Source organism: Mizuhopecten yessoensis, unplaced genomic scaffold, assembly GCF_002113885.1.
Source record: "Mizuhopecten yessoensis strain PY_sf001 unplaced genomic scaffold, ASM211388v2 scaffold2597, whole genome shotgun sequence".
In the NCBI taxonomy this organism is placed as follows: Eukaryota; Metazoa; Mollusca; class Bivalvia; order Pectinida; family Pectinidae; genus Mizuhopecten; species Mizuhopecten yessoensis.
This window is the reverse complement of record NW_018404625.1, coordinates 586,293-593,885: the sequence shown is the minus strand read 5'-3', so window position 1 is coordinate 593,885 and position 7,593 is coordinate 586,293. Positions and strand designations below refer to the sequence as shown.

General features: G+C 34.3%; 1 protein-coding gene across 1 annotated transcript in view; it reads right to left on the bottom strand.

Moving 5' to 3' along the window:
* Positions 1–2,247: 2,247 nt before the first annotated feature.
* LOC110446160 overlaps positions 2,248–7,593 on the bottom strand; it is a 30,814-nt gene continuing 25,468 nt past the window's right edge. Inside the window, exon 11 of the mRNA XM_021491162.1 lies at positions 2,248–3,604. The gene's annotated coding sequence lies outside the window, so the exon portion shown is untranslated. The remainder of the gene's footprint in view (positions 3,605–7,593) is intronic.

The window sequence follows — 7,593 nt, the reverse complement described above, 5'->3', positions numbered from 1 at the left end:
CATAACAACAGATGATGATATAGATTGTCAATTGCAATTCATAGTAGTATGAAGCGATTTTTAAAGAAACACATACACATACAAAAAAATACATATTTTAACGTCAAGTTCATAATCGAAACATGGTAAAATCTCCCACTGGATCTAATACAAGTTTGCACTTACTTGTTTAAATACATCACAATTTGAATCCAAAGCCAGATTATCATTTCCAAACAGTAATAATCTTAACGTTAAATGTACATTTAAAGGATTTATATGATCAAAAAGTACAGTACGGGCATTGGTATAATGTTGACATTCAGAGAAGAAGTGATAGGCATCTTCGCAATGGTAGCCACAATTTACACAATTGGAGTCTTGGACCAAGTTTGCACGGTAAAGAAGAAAAATATACGAAAAACTGCCTCGCTCTTCTATTGAAAAACATATAAATAAATAACGTAACTAATTATTTAACGATAACTATGTACACACTTATGGACTCAAGAGCTATTACCAACACGGGCATTTCCAAACAGCGTTTAGTTTAAAAAGTCAATGAGCGAAAATTTCTATACGCCAGAATATCAACTTTCACAGTATCTTTCTATAGTGACATGACACACCATTGAATACTCCAATCCGCAAACTCTTTCTCGCCATCGCTTGGATGTCGTTTTTTCCATTGTGAAATATATAAACGTAAAACAATAACTCTAACTCTTTTAGAGATAAACATATCACAAACAAACATTATTATGTACAAAACATACTGTACGAGTACTTAATTTAGCGGAATCAAAGTTTAGCGTATTATACAATGTTAGCTAAGAGCTCATAGCATTGATGAATTGGCGCGCTTACAGTATATGCAATGTCATCTTGAAAATTTGTAATGATATATTGTAGGGAAAGGGCTTAATATAAGTTGTTAAACGTATGCCCAACTCCCATTGCATAGAAATTACAATAAAATATGTTTAGAACAATGAAAAAGCAATATGCAATAGACAACTAATTACAAAAAACGTTAATTTGCGCAATAATAAATTAGCGCAAGGTTTTAAGTGTGACAAAAGCAAAAATTAAACATACCGCTTAAGTTTGTACTTTTACAATATTTTATAAAGTTCAGATCCACCAGAGACCTAAAGTAAAGGGACCGCCGACTCCCAGTGGCGGGAAAATATGTTACCGATTTCGCAGTGCCCTCACCGGGTGTCATACAATTTCAAGGCCGATAACTCGTACCGTCTATTCGCCATTCGTAAACACTCGAGTGAAATTTTGTTAAGCATCGATTTCATACAACATGAATTAAACGAACTGTTTGAGGTATGTGTGTTATTTTAATATTATATCCACCCTTGCCGTATATAATAAAAGATTTCGGGTAGCAAAAATGCATACAAAGGATACAAAACCAATTGAATATGAATTTTGAAACTGCTGAGAAATTAGGTATTGCTAATATGATACTGCAAATATAGCCATATACACTATATCTATGAAAGTGATGGGGTTTCCCGGACTTGAAAAATACTTTCAGCACTTTCCCATCCGAGGACCAACTTTTGAATAAACTTTTTGTGACCTTGATGTAATTTGCAAAAACAAATCGTGTGACGGAAAAGTGGTCCGCCTTTGGGAAAGTGCTCAAAATAATGAAAAACATGGGTGATCAAGTTTCTTTTGCGACCGGTGTTTCTCGGGTTAAATAAGTTTGTAATTGCAAATATCTATATGTTCTATGCAGTCGAATGTGTAACGCAGTTTACTTGCGACTAGAAAAAAACGGTGCAGGTTCGAATCCTCCTTCATTTTTTTTTTTTTTTTTTTTAAATATTTAGGCATGTGATCATTTTCCTTAATAAGGCAATAGTGTTTGTTTTTTTAAATAATGGAACATTTTGTTTTCATTTTAATAACATACCTATTGATTTATCAGTTTTGTTAGTAATAATTTCTTTATTATTTAGTGCGACATACTTTTATCGAAGCATGTCAACAAATCCCTGTACACGTGTACAGTACAGCTACGCTTTGTAGGTGAGACTGTTTTGGATGAAATTTATGAATTGTTTTACCCTCCAACTGGCAATAGTAATTATGTCAAGTGCTTAATCATTAACAAATAATGCCGAAATACCAAATATGTGGTCTGTTTACAATTATCTATTCTTAGACACGGATTCCGATATTGCTACCTGTATAAAAATACCTGAGGACGCACCATAACAGTGCACGGTTGGATGCGCGCACTAGCGTAACATAGCCTTGGGTAAATAGGCATAGCAACCCGCCATATCTCTTTAACACTGGGCAAAAAAAGGATTGTATCATCACTTATGTGAGGGCTTGTTTACTGCCGTATATACAGTCAAAAGGTTCTTATTCAGTGACATTATTTAGATATTATAAATTTATACAATATTAAAAGAAAAAAACAATCATTGTATTTTATTTTTATAATCCTAAGTTATTCATCAACAATTAAACAAATCATATTTTGATATTAAAACTAGACTTTTTCAATCATGTAATAGAAGGCAACTTGGCTCAAAATGGGCCGAACACATTTAAACATATTTAAACCGATGTTGGATTAAAAATGAAGGTACCCCCTCTGAACTAACTACGTATATGATGTACCGACCGATACTGGATTGTAAATGATCCACGATTCTTGAATAAAGATGAAGGTGTCCTCACTGACCTATCAACCTAAATGATGCACATATACCAATCGATTTTGAATGAAGACGAATGCGCCCTCACAGAACAACAGAACAACACGTGTTGATACTAGGTTGAAGATGAATATTAAGAAACTGTAACAGTCCAATCCACGCACTGGTCCTTGCATAGTCATTAACAAATTCTACACTCGACACTAGCACCATGGCACACGCGCTGATGCTTAAAAGAAGATGACGATCAGCCAAGGAGCCATCAATTTCCTTGAATAAGTACTCTAAACAGCAGTTTTGATATTGTATCATGGTACACAGGGAGTTAAGTACGTATTACTGGACTTCCTTTAGTTTGTTTATCCCATTAGAAGGCTAAATCAATATACATACTGTCACAGAGGAAGAAATGCCCCCGTACCAATGTTAATGCTTAGCATTTAATGCCATACAAAGTGGTGGGAATATGCATCTCCCGGGCGTCTGAACTATAACGATCTTTCATTCTTTTCACGAAAGTAAAAAAATGCCTTGAAAATGCTAGTTTTTTTTCTCTGTCCATTATTGAATATTTTTATATTTCAGTTCAGTGTCAAACTGTCTGTTTTTAAGAATCATAATTCAAAGCATTACATTTGATTTTTATGTTTGTTCTACTCTACCGCTGTTTCATAAAATCAAACCTCGAGAATTAATTCCGATTCCAACTTTGCTTTAGATGCCAGACCAAAAACAGACAAATGTCATCTAGCACCGTCTTCCAAGAACGCGTATATGAAAACATATTTTATGGCGTACTTTTTGAACGACTAAGAAATGGTTTCCGCTCTTGATTCACCTCTTCAACATCCGTTTCACTGTCTTCATCTATCTTGTCGTCAACACCGTTCTCCTCCTCTTGGAAATAATTGTCTTGTAAACGCCTCTGAGATCTACAGAAAAATAACTTCAATATGACTATGTTCGTGAAGTCATAAGGATCACCACCTCAACCTAGCGTTAAAGATTGAAATTAAGTTCCGTTACTGCGTTGTCTCAATGCCATCTATGGAAAGTACAGTAAGACTATATACTTAAATGCATGCGTTCCATCGAAAGACAAAAGCTCGAAGCCAGTGTGTTTGACGGAATTGTAAAAAGCACGCTTAAGTTATGGAGGTACATTGTATGAACTTGAATGATCATAACAATGAACCAAGAAATAATGTGTGAATGTTTCATATAAAATAATCAGTGATTGAGCATGCCTGCGGGAAACGGTCGCCTTTTATGTGAAGCACAATCAATGCAAAAACCATCGTATTATTGGTTTGAAATTCGATTTGAATCCATCCGAATATTTTGCCACATTCACTCAATAGCAGCATGAACTATCGCATATGAATAAAATCCATTCGGAAAAAAATCAGGTCCCTCCGTCATACTAGGAAACTAATTATGATGTGAAATTAGATTCAAACGATGACGGAAATTCCCAAAGTGTTTTTCGATTGGCGGTTGTCACCAAAACGAAGAAAGGAACCATAGAAGACGCGACCTTTTTCTCGCAGAACATGGTTGTTCCACCATTTCGCTTCAAAGTTTGTTTTAAAAAAGTCAATGACACAGAAGAAACCATCTTATACGGTTAAAATCATTTGGTATTTTTAACGTTAATAAAATTACGTAAATTCATCGATTTCATGCATTGTTCATTCAAAATTATGCATGACACAAGAGAAACCTACTAGTAATACGGTTAAAATAATTTGTTTTCAAATATAAGGACTACAATGTATCATCTATTTCAATCCATAATTAAATTGAATAATTTTTGCCTACTGAATCATTCATCAAATTTTATAGGTGCTAACAAGTATGCGTTCTACGTTCATCTTGCAAGCGGTGAGTTATATAGCAAATTAAAAAATGTGATAAAGGATGCTATGTTAAATACTTCATCTGATGACTTACGACAAATTCATATATGTTTCGATATTTGAAACGGCATTATGTATCTCAAAATAATTGAAACAAAAGGAAAGGACGAAAAAACCCTTAATTATATATGAATGAAAAAAAGAAAAAAAGAGAACAATAAAAGAGTAATGCCTGTATTATTAGAACCGTGAACTTTCAAGGTTAAGGTTATCCTCGGGGACTAAAATAATCCATCAGAATATGCTACCACCTTGCATCTTGAAAAATGAATTGAACATAGATTGCACCTTTTAAATTTGGTAATAGATACAGTATTTCGGAATGAACTAAACACTATACAGTACAATACAGTGGTAACTAATATGAACCGGTAAGCATGCTATACATGTATACACGCGATAGTATCAGAAGATGGGGTTCCGCTTAACGTCAGCAATACCGTTTATTATTTTTTCATATTATTCCCGACAAGTGATTGGCCAGAAGTGAATCACGTGTCCACCGATAAAAACCGATATTGACTTGGAGCGCGTGATATTTGTTGAAGGACTGGGTGTTTCTAAAAATAGAATAATGACGTGTCTCCAAACGAACTTATCGTCCCGCTTCCGTAGCTTTTTGCTGTGTTTTTTTCAGATTGCTAACATAACTGTTTTGAAAATAATAAAACAATTGTAGCCTTTGACTTCGGTCAGTACCTGGATTCATCGACCCGAGAAAAGATATAATATGACAAGCAATAATAGACTCCATAACTGTAATGTCCTCATGAAAAAGCGCACATTTGGTTGTGACGATTCATATGCATAACGAGTAACGATGTTTGAAAATAAGTGACATCAAAAATCTAAAAGATTTGTTGATGATTTGCTTACTAAATTCAAAGAAACAGAAGAAACAAATCCAGCGAGTCCTGCAAACTAGATTAAGTGTTAATGATAGAATATTAATAAAAGTTTAAGACTTAGTTTGGACCCAACATTTGTATCTGTTTTAAGTCGAAACACTATCTACTTTAATGCTATTAATACAACCCTAGTTTGAAAATTCACGCGCCGAATTCTGCTCTATTACAGCAAAATTATAAGCTTTAACAAATCAAACACGCAGGATATTAATAACTCTAATCACACTCTACCTTACATCAAACACGCAGAACACTGATAACTCTAATCACACTCTACCGTACATCAAACACGCAGAACATTGATAACTCTAATCACACTCTACCTTACATAAAACACGCAGAACATTGATAACTCTAATCACACTCTACCTTACATAAAACACGCAGAACATTGATAACTCTAATCACACTCTACCTTACATAAAACACGCAGAACATTGATAACTCTAATCACACTCTACCTTACATAAAACACGCAGAACATTGATAACTCTAATCACACTCTACCTTACATAAAACACGCAGAACATTGATAACTCTAATCACACTCTACCTTACATAAAACACGCAGAACATTGATAACTCTAATCACACTCTACCTTACATAAAACACGCAGAACATTGATAACTCTAATCACACTCTACCTTACATAAAACACGCAGAACATTGATAACTCTAATCACACTCTACCTTACATAAAACACGCAGAACATTGATAACTCTAATCACACTCTACCTTACATAAAACACGCAGAACATTGATAACTCTAATCACACTCTACCTTACATAAAACACGCAGAACATTGATAACTCTAATCACACTCTACCTTACATAAAACACGCAGAACATTGATAACTCTAATCACACTCTACCTTACATAAAACACGCAGAACATTGATAACTCTAATCACACTCTACCTTACATAAAACACGCAGAACATTGATAACTCTAATCACACTCTACCTTACATAAAACACGCAGAACATTGATAACTCTAATCACACTCTACCTTACATAAAACACGCAGAACATTGATAACTCTAATCACACTCTACCTTACATAAAACACGCAGAACATTGATAACTCTAATCACACTCTACCTTACATAAAACACGCAGAACATTGATAACTCTAATCACACTCTACCTTACATAAAACACGCAGAACATTGATAACTCTAATCACACTCTACCTTACATAAAACACGCAGAACATTGATAACTCTAATCACACTCTACCTTACATAAAACACGCAGAACATTGATAACTCTAATCACACTCTACCTTACATAAAACACGCAGAACATTGATAACTCTAATCACACTCTACCTTACATAAAACACGCAGAACATTGATAACTCTAATCACACTCTACCTTACATAAAACACGCAGAACATTGATAACTCTAATCACACTCTACCTTACATAAAACACGCAGAACATTGATAACTCTAATCACACTCTACCTTACATAAAACACGCAGAACATTGATAACTCTAATCACACTCTACCTTACATAAAACACGCAGAACATTGATAACTCTAATCACACTCTACCTTACATAAAACACGCAGAACATTGATAACTCTAATCACACTCTACCTTACATACAACACGCAGAACACTGATAACTCTAATCACACTCTACCTTACATTAAACACGCAGAACATTAATAACTTTAATCACACTCTACCGAACATAAAACACGCAGAACATTGATAACTATAATCACACTCTACTTTACATAAAACACGCGGAACATTGATAACTCTAATCACACTCTACCTTACATAAAACACGCAGAACATTAATAACTTTAATCACTCTCTACCGAACATAAAACACGCAGAACATTGATAACTATAAACACACTCTACCTTACATAAAACACGCAGAACACTGATAAATCTAATCACACTTTACCTTACATAAAACATGCAGAACATTGATAACTCTAATCACACTCTACCTTACTTACAACACGCAGAACACTGATAACTCTAATCACACTCTACCTTACATAAAACACGCAGAACACTGATAACTCTAATCACACTCTACCTTTCATCAAACATGCAGAACAC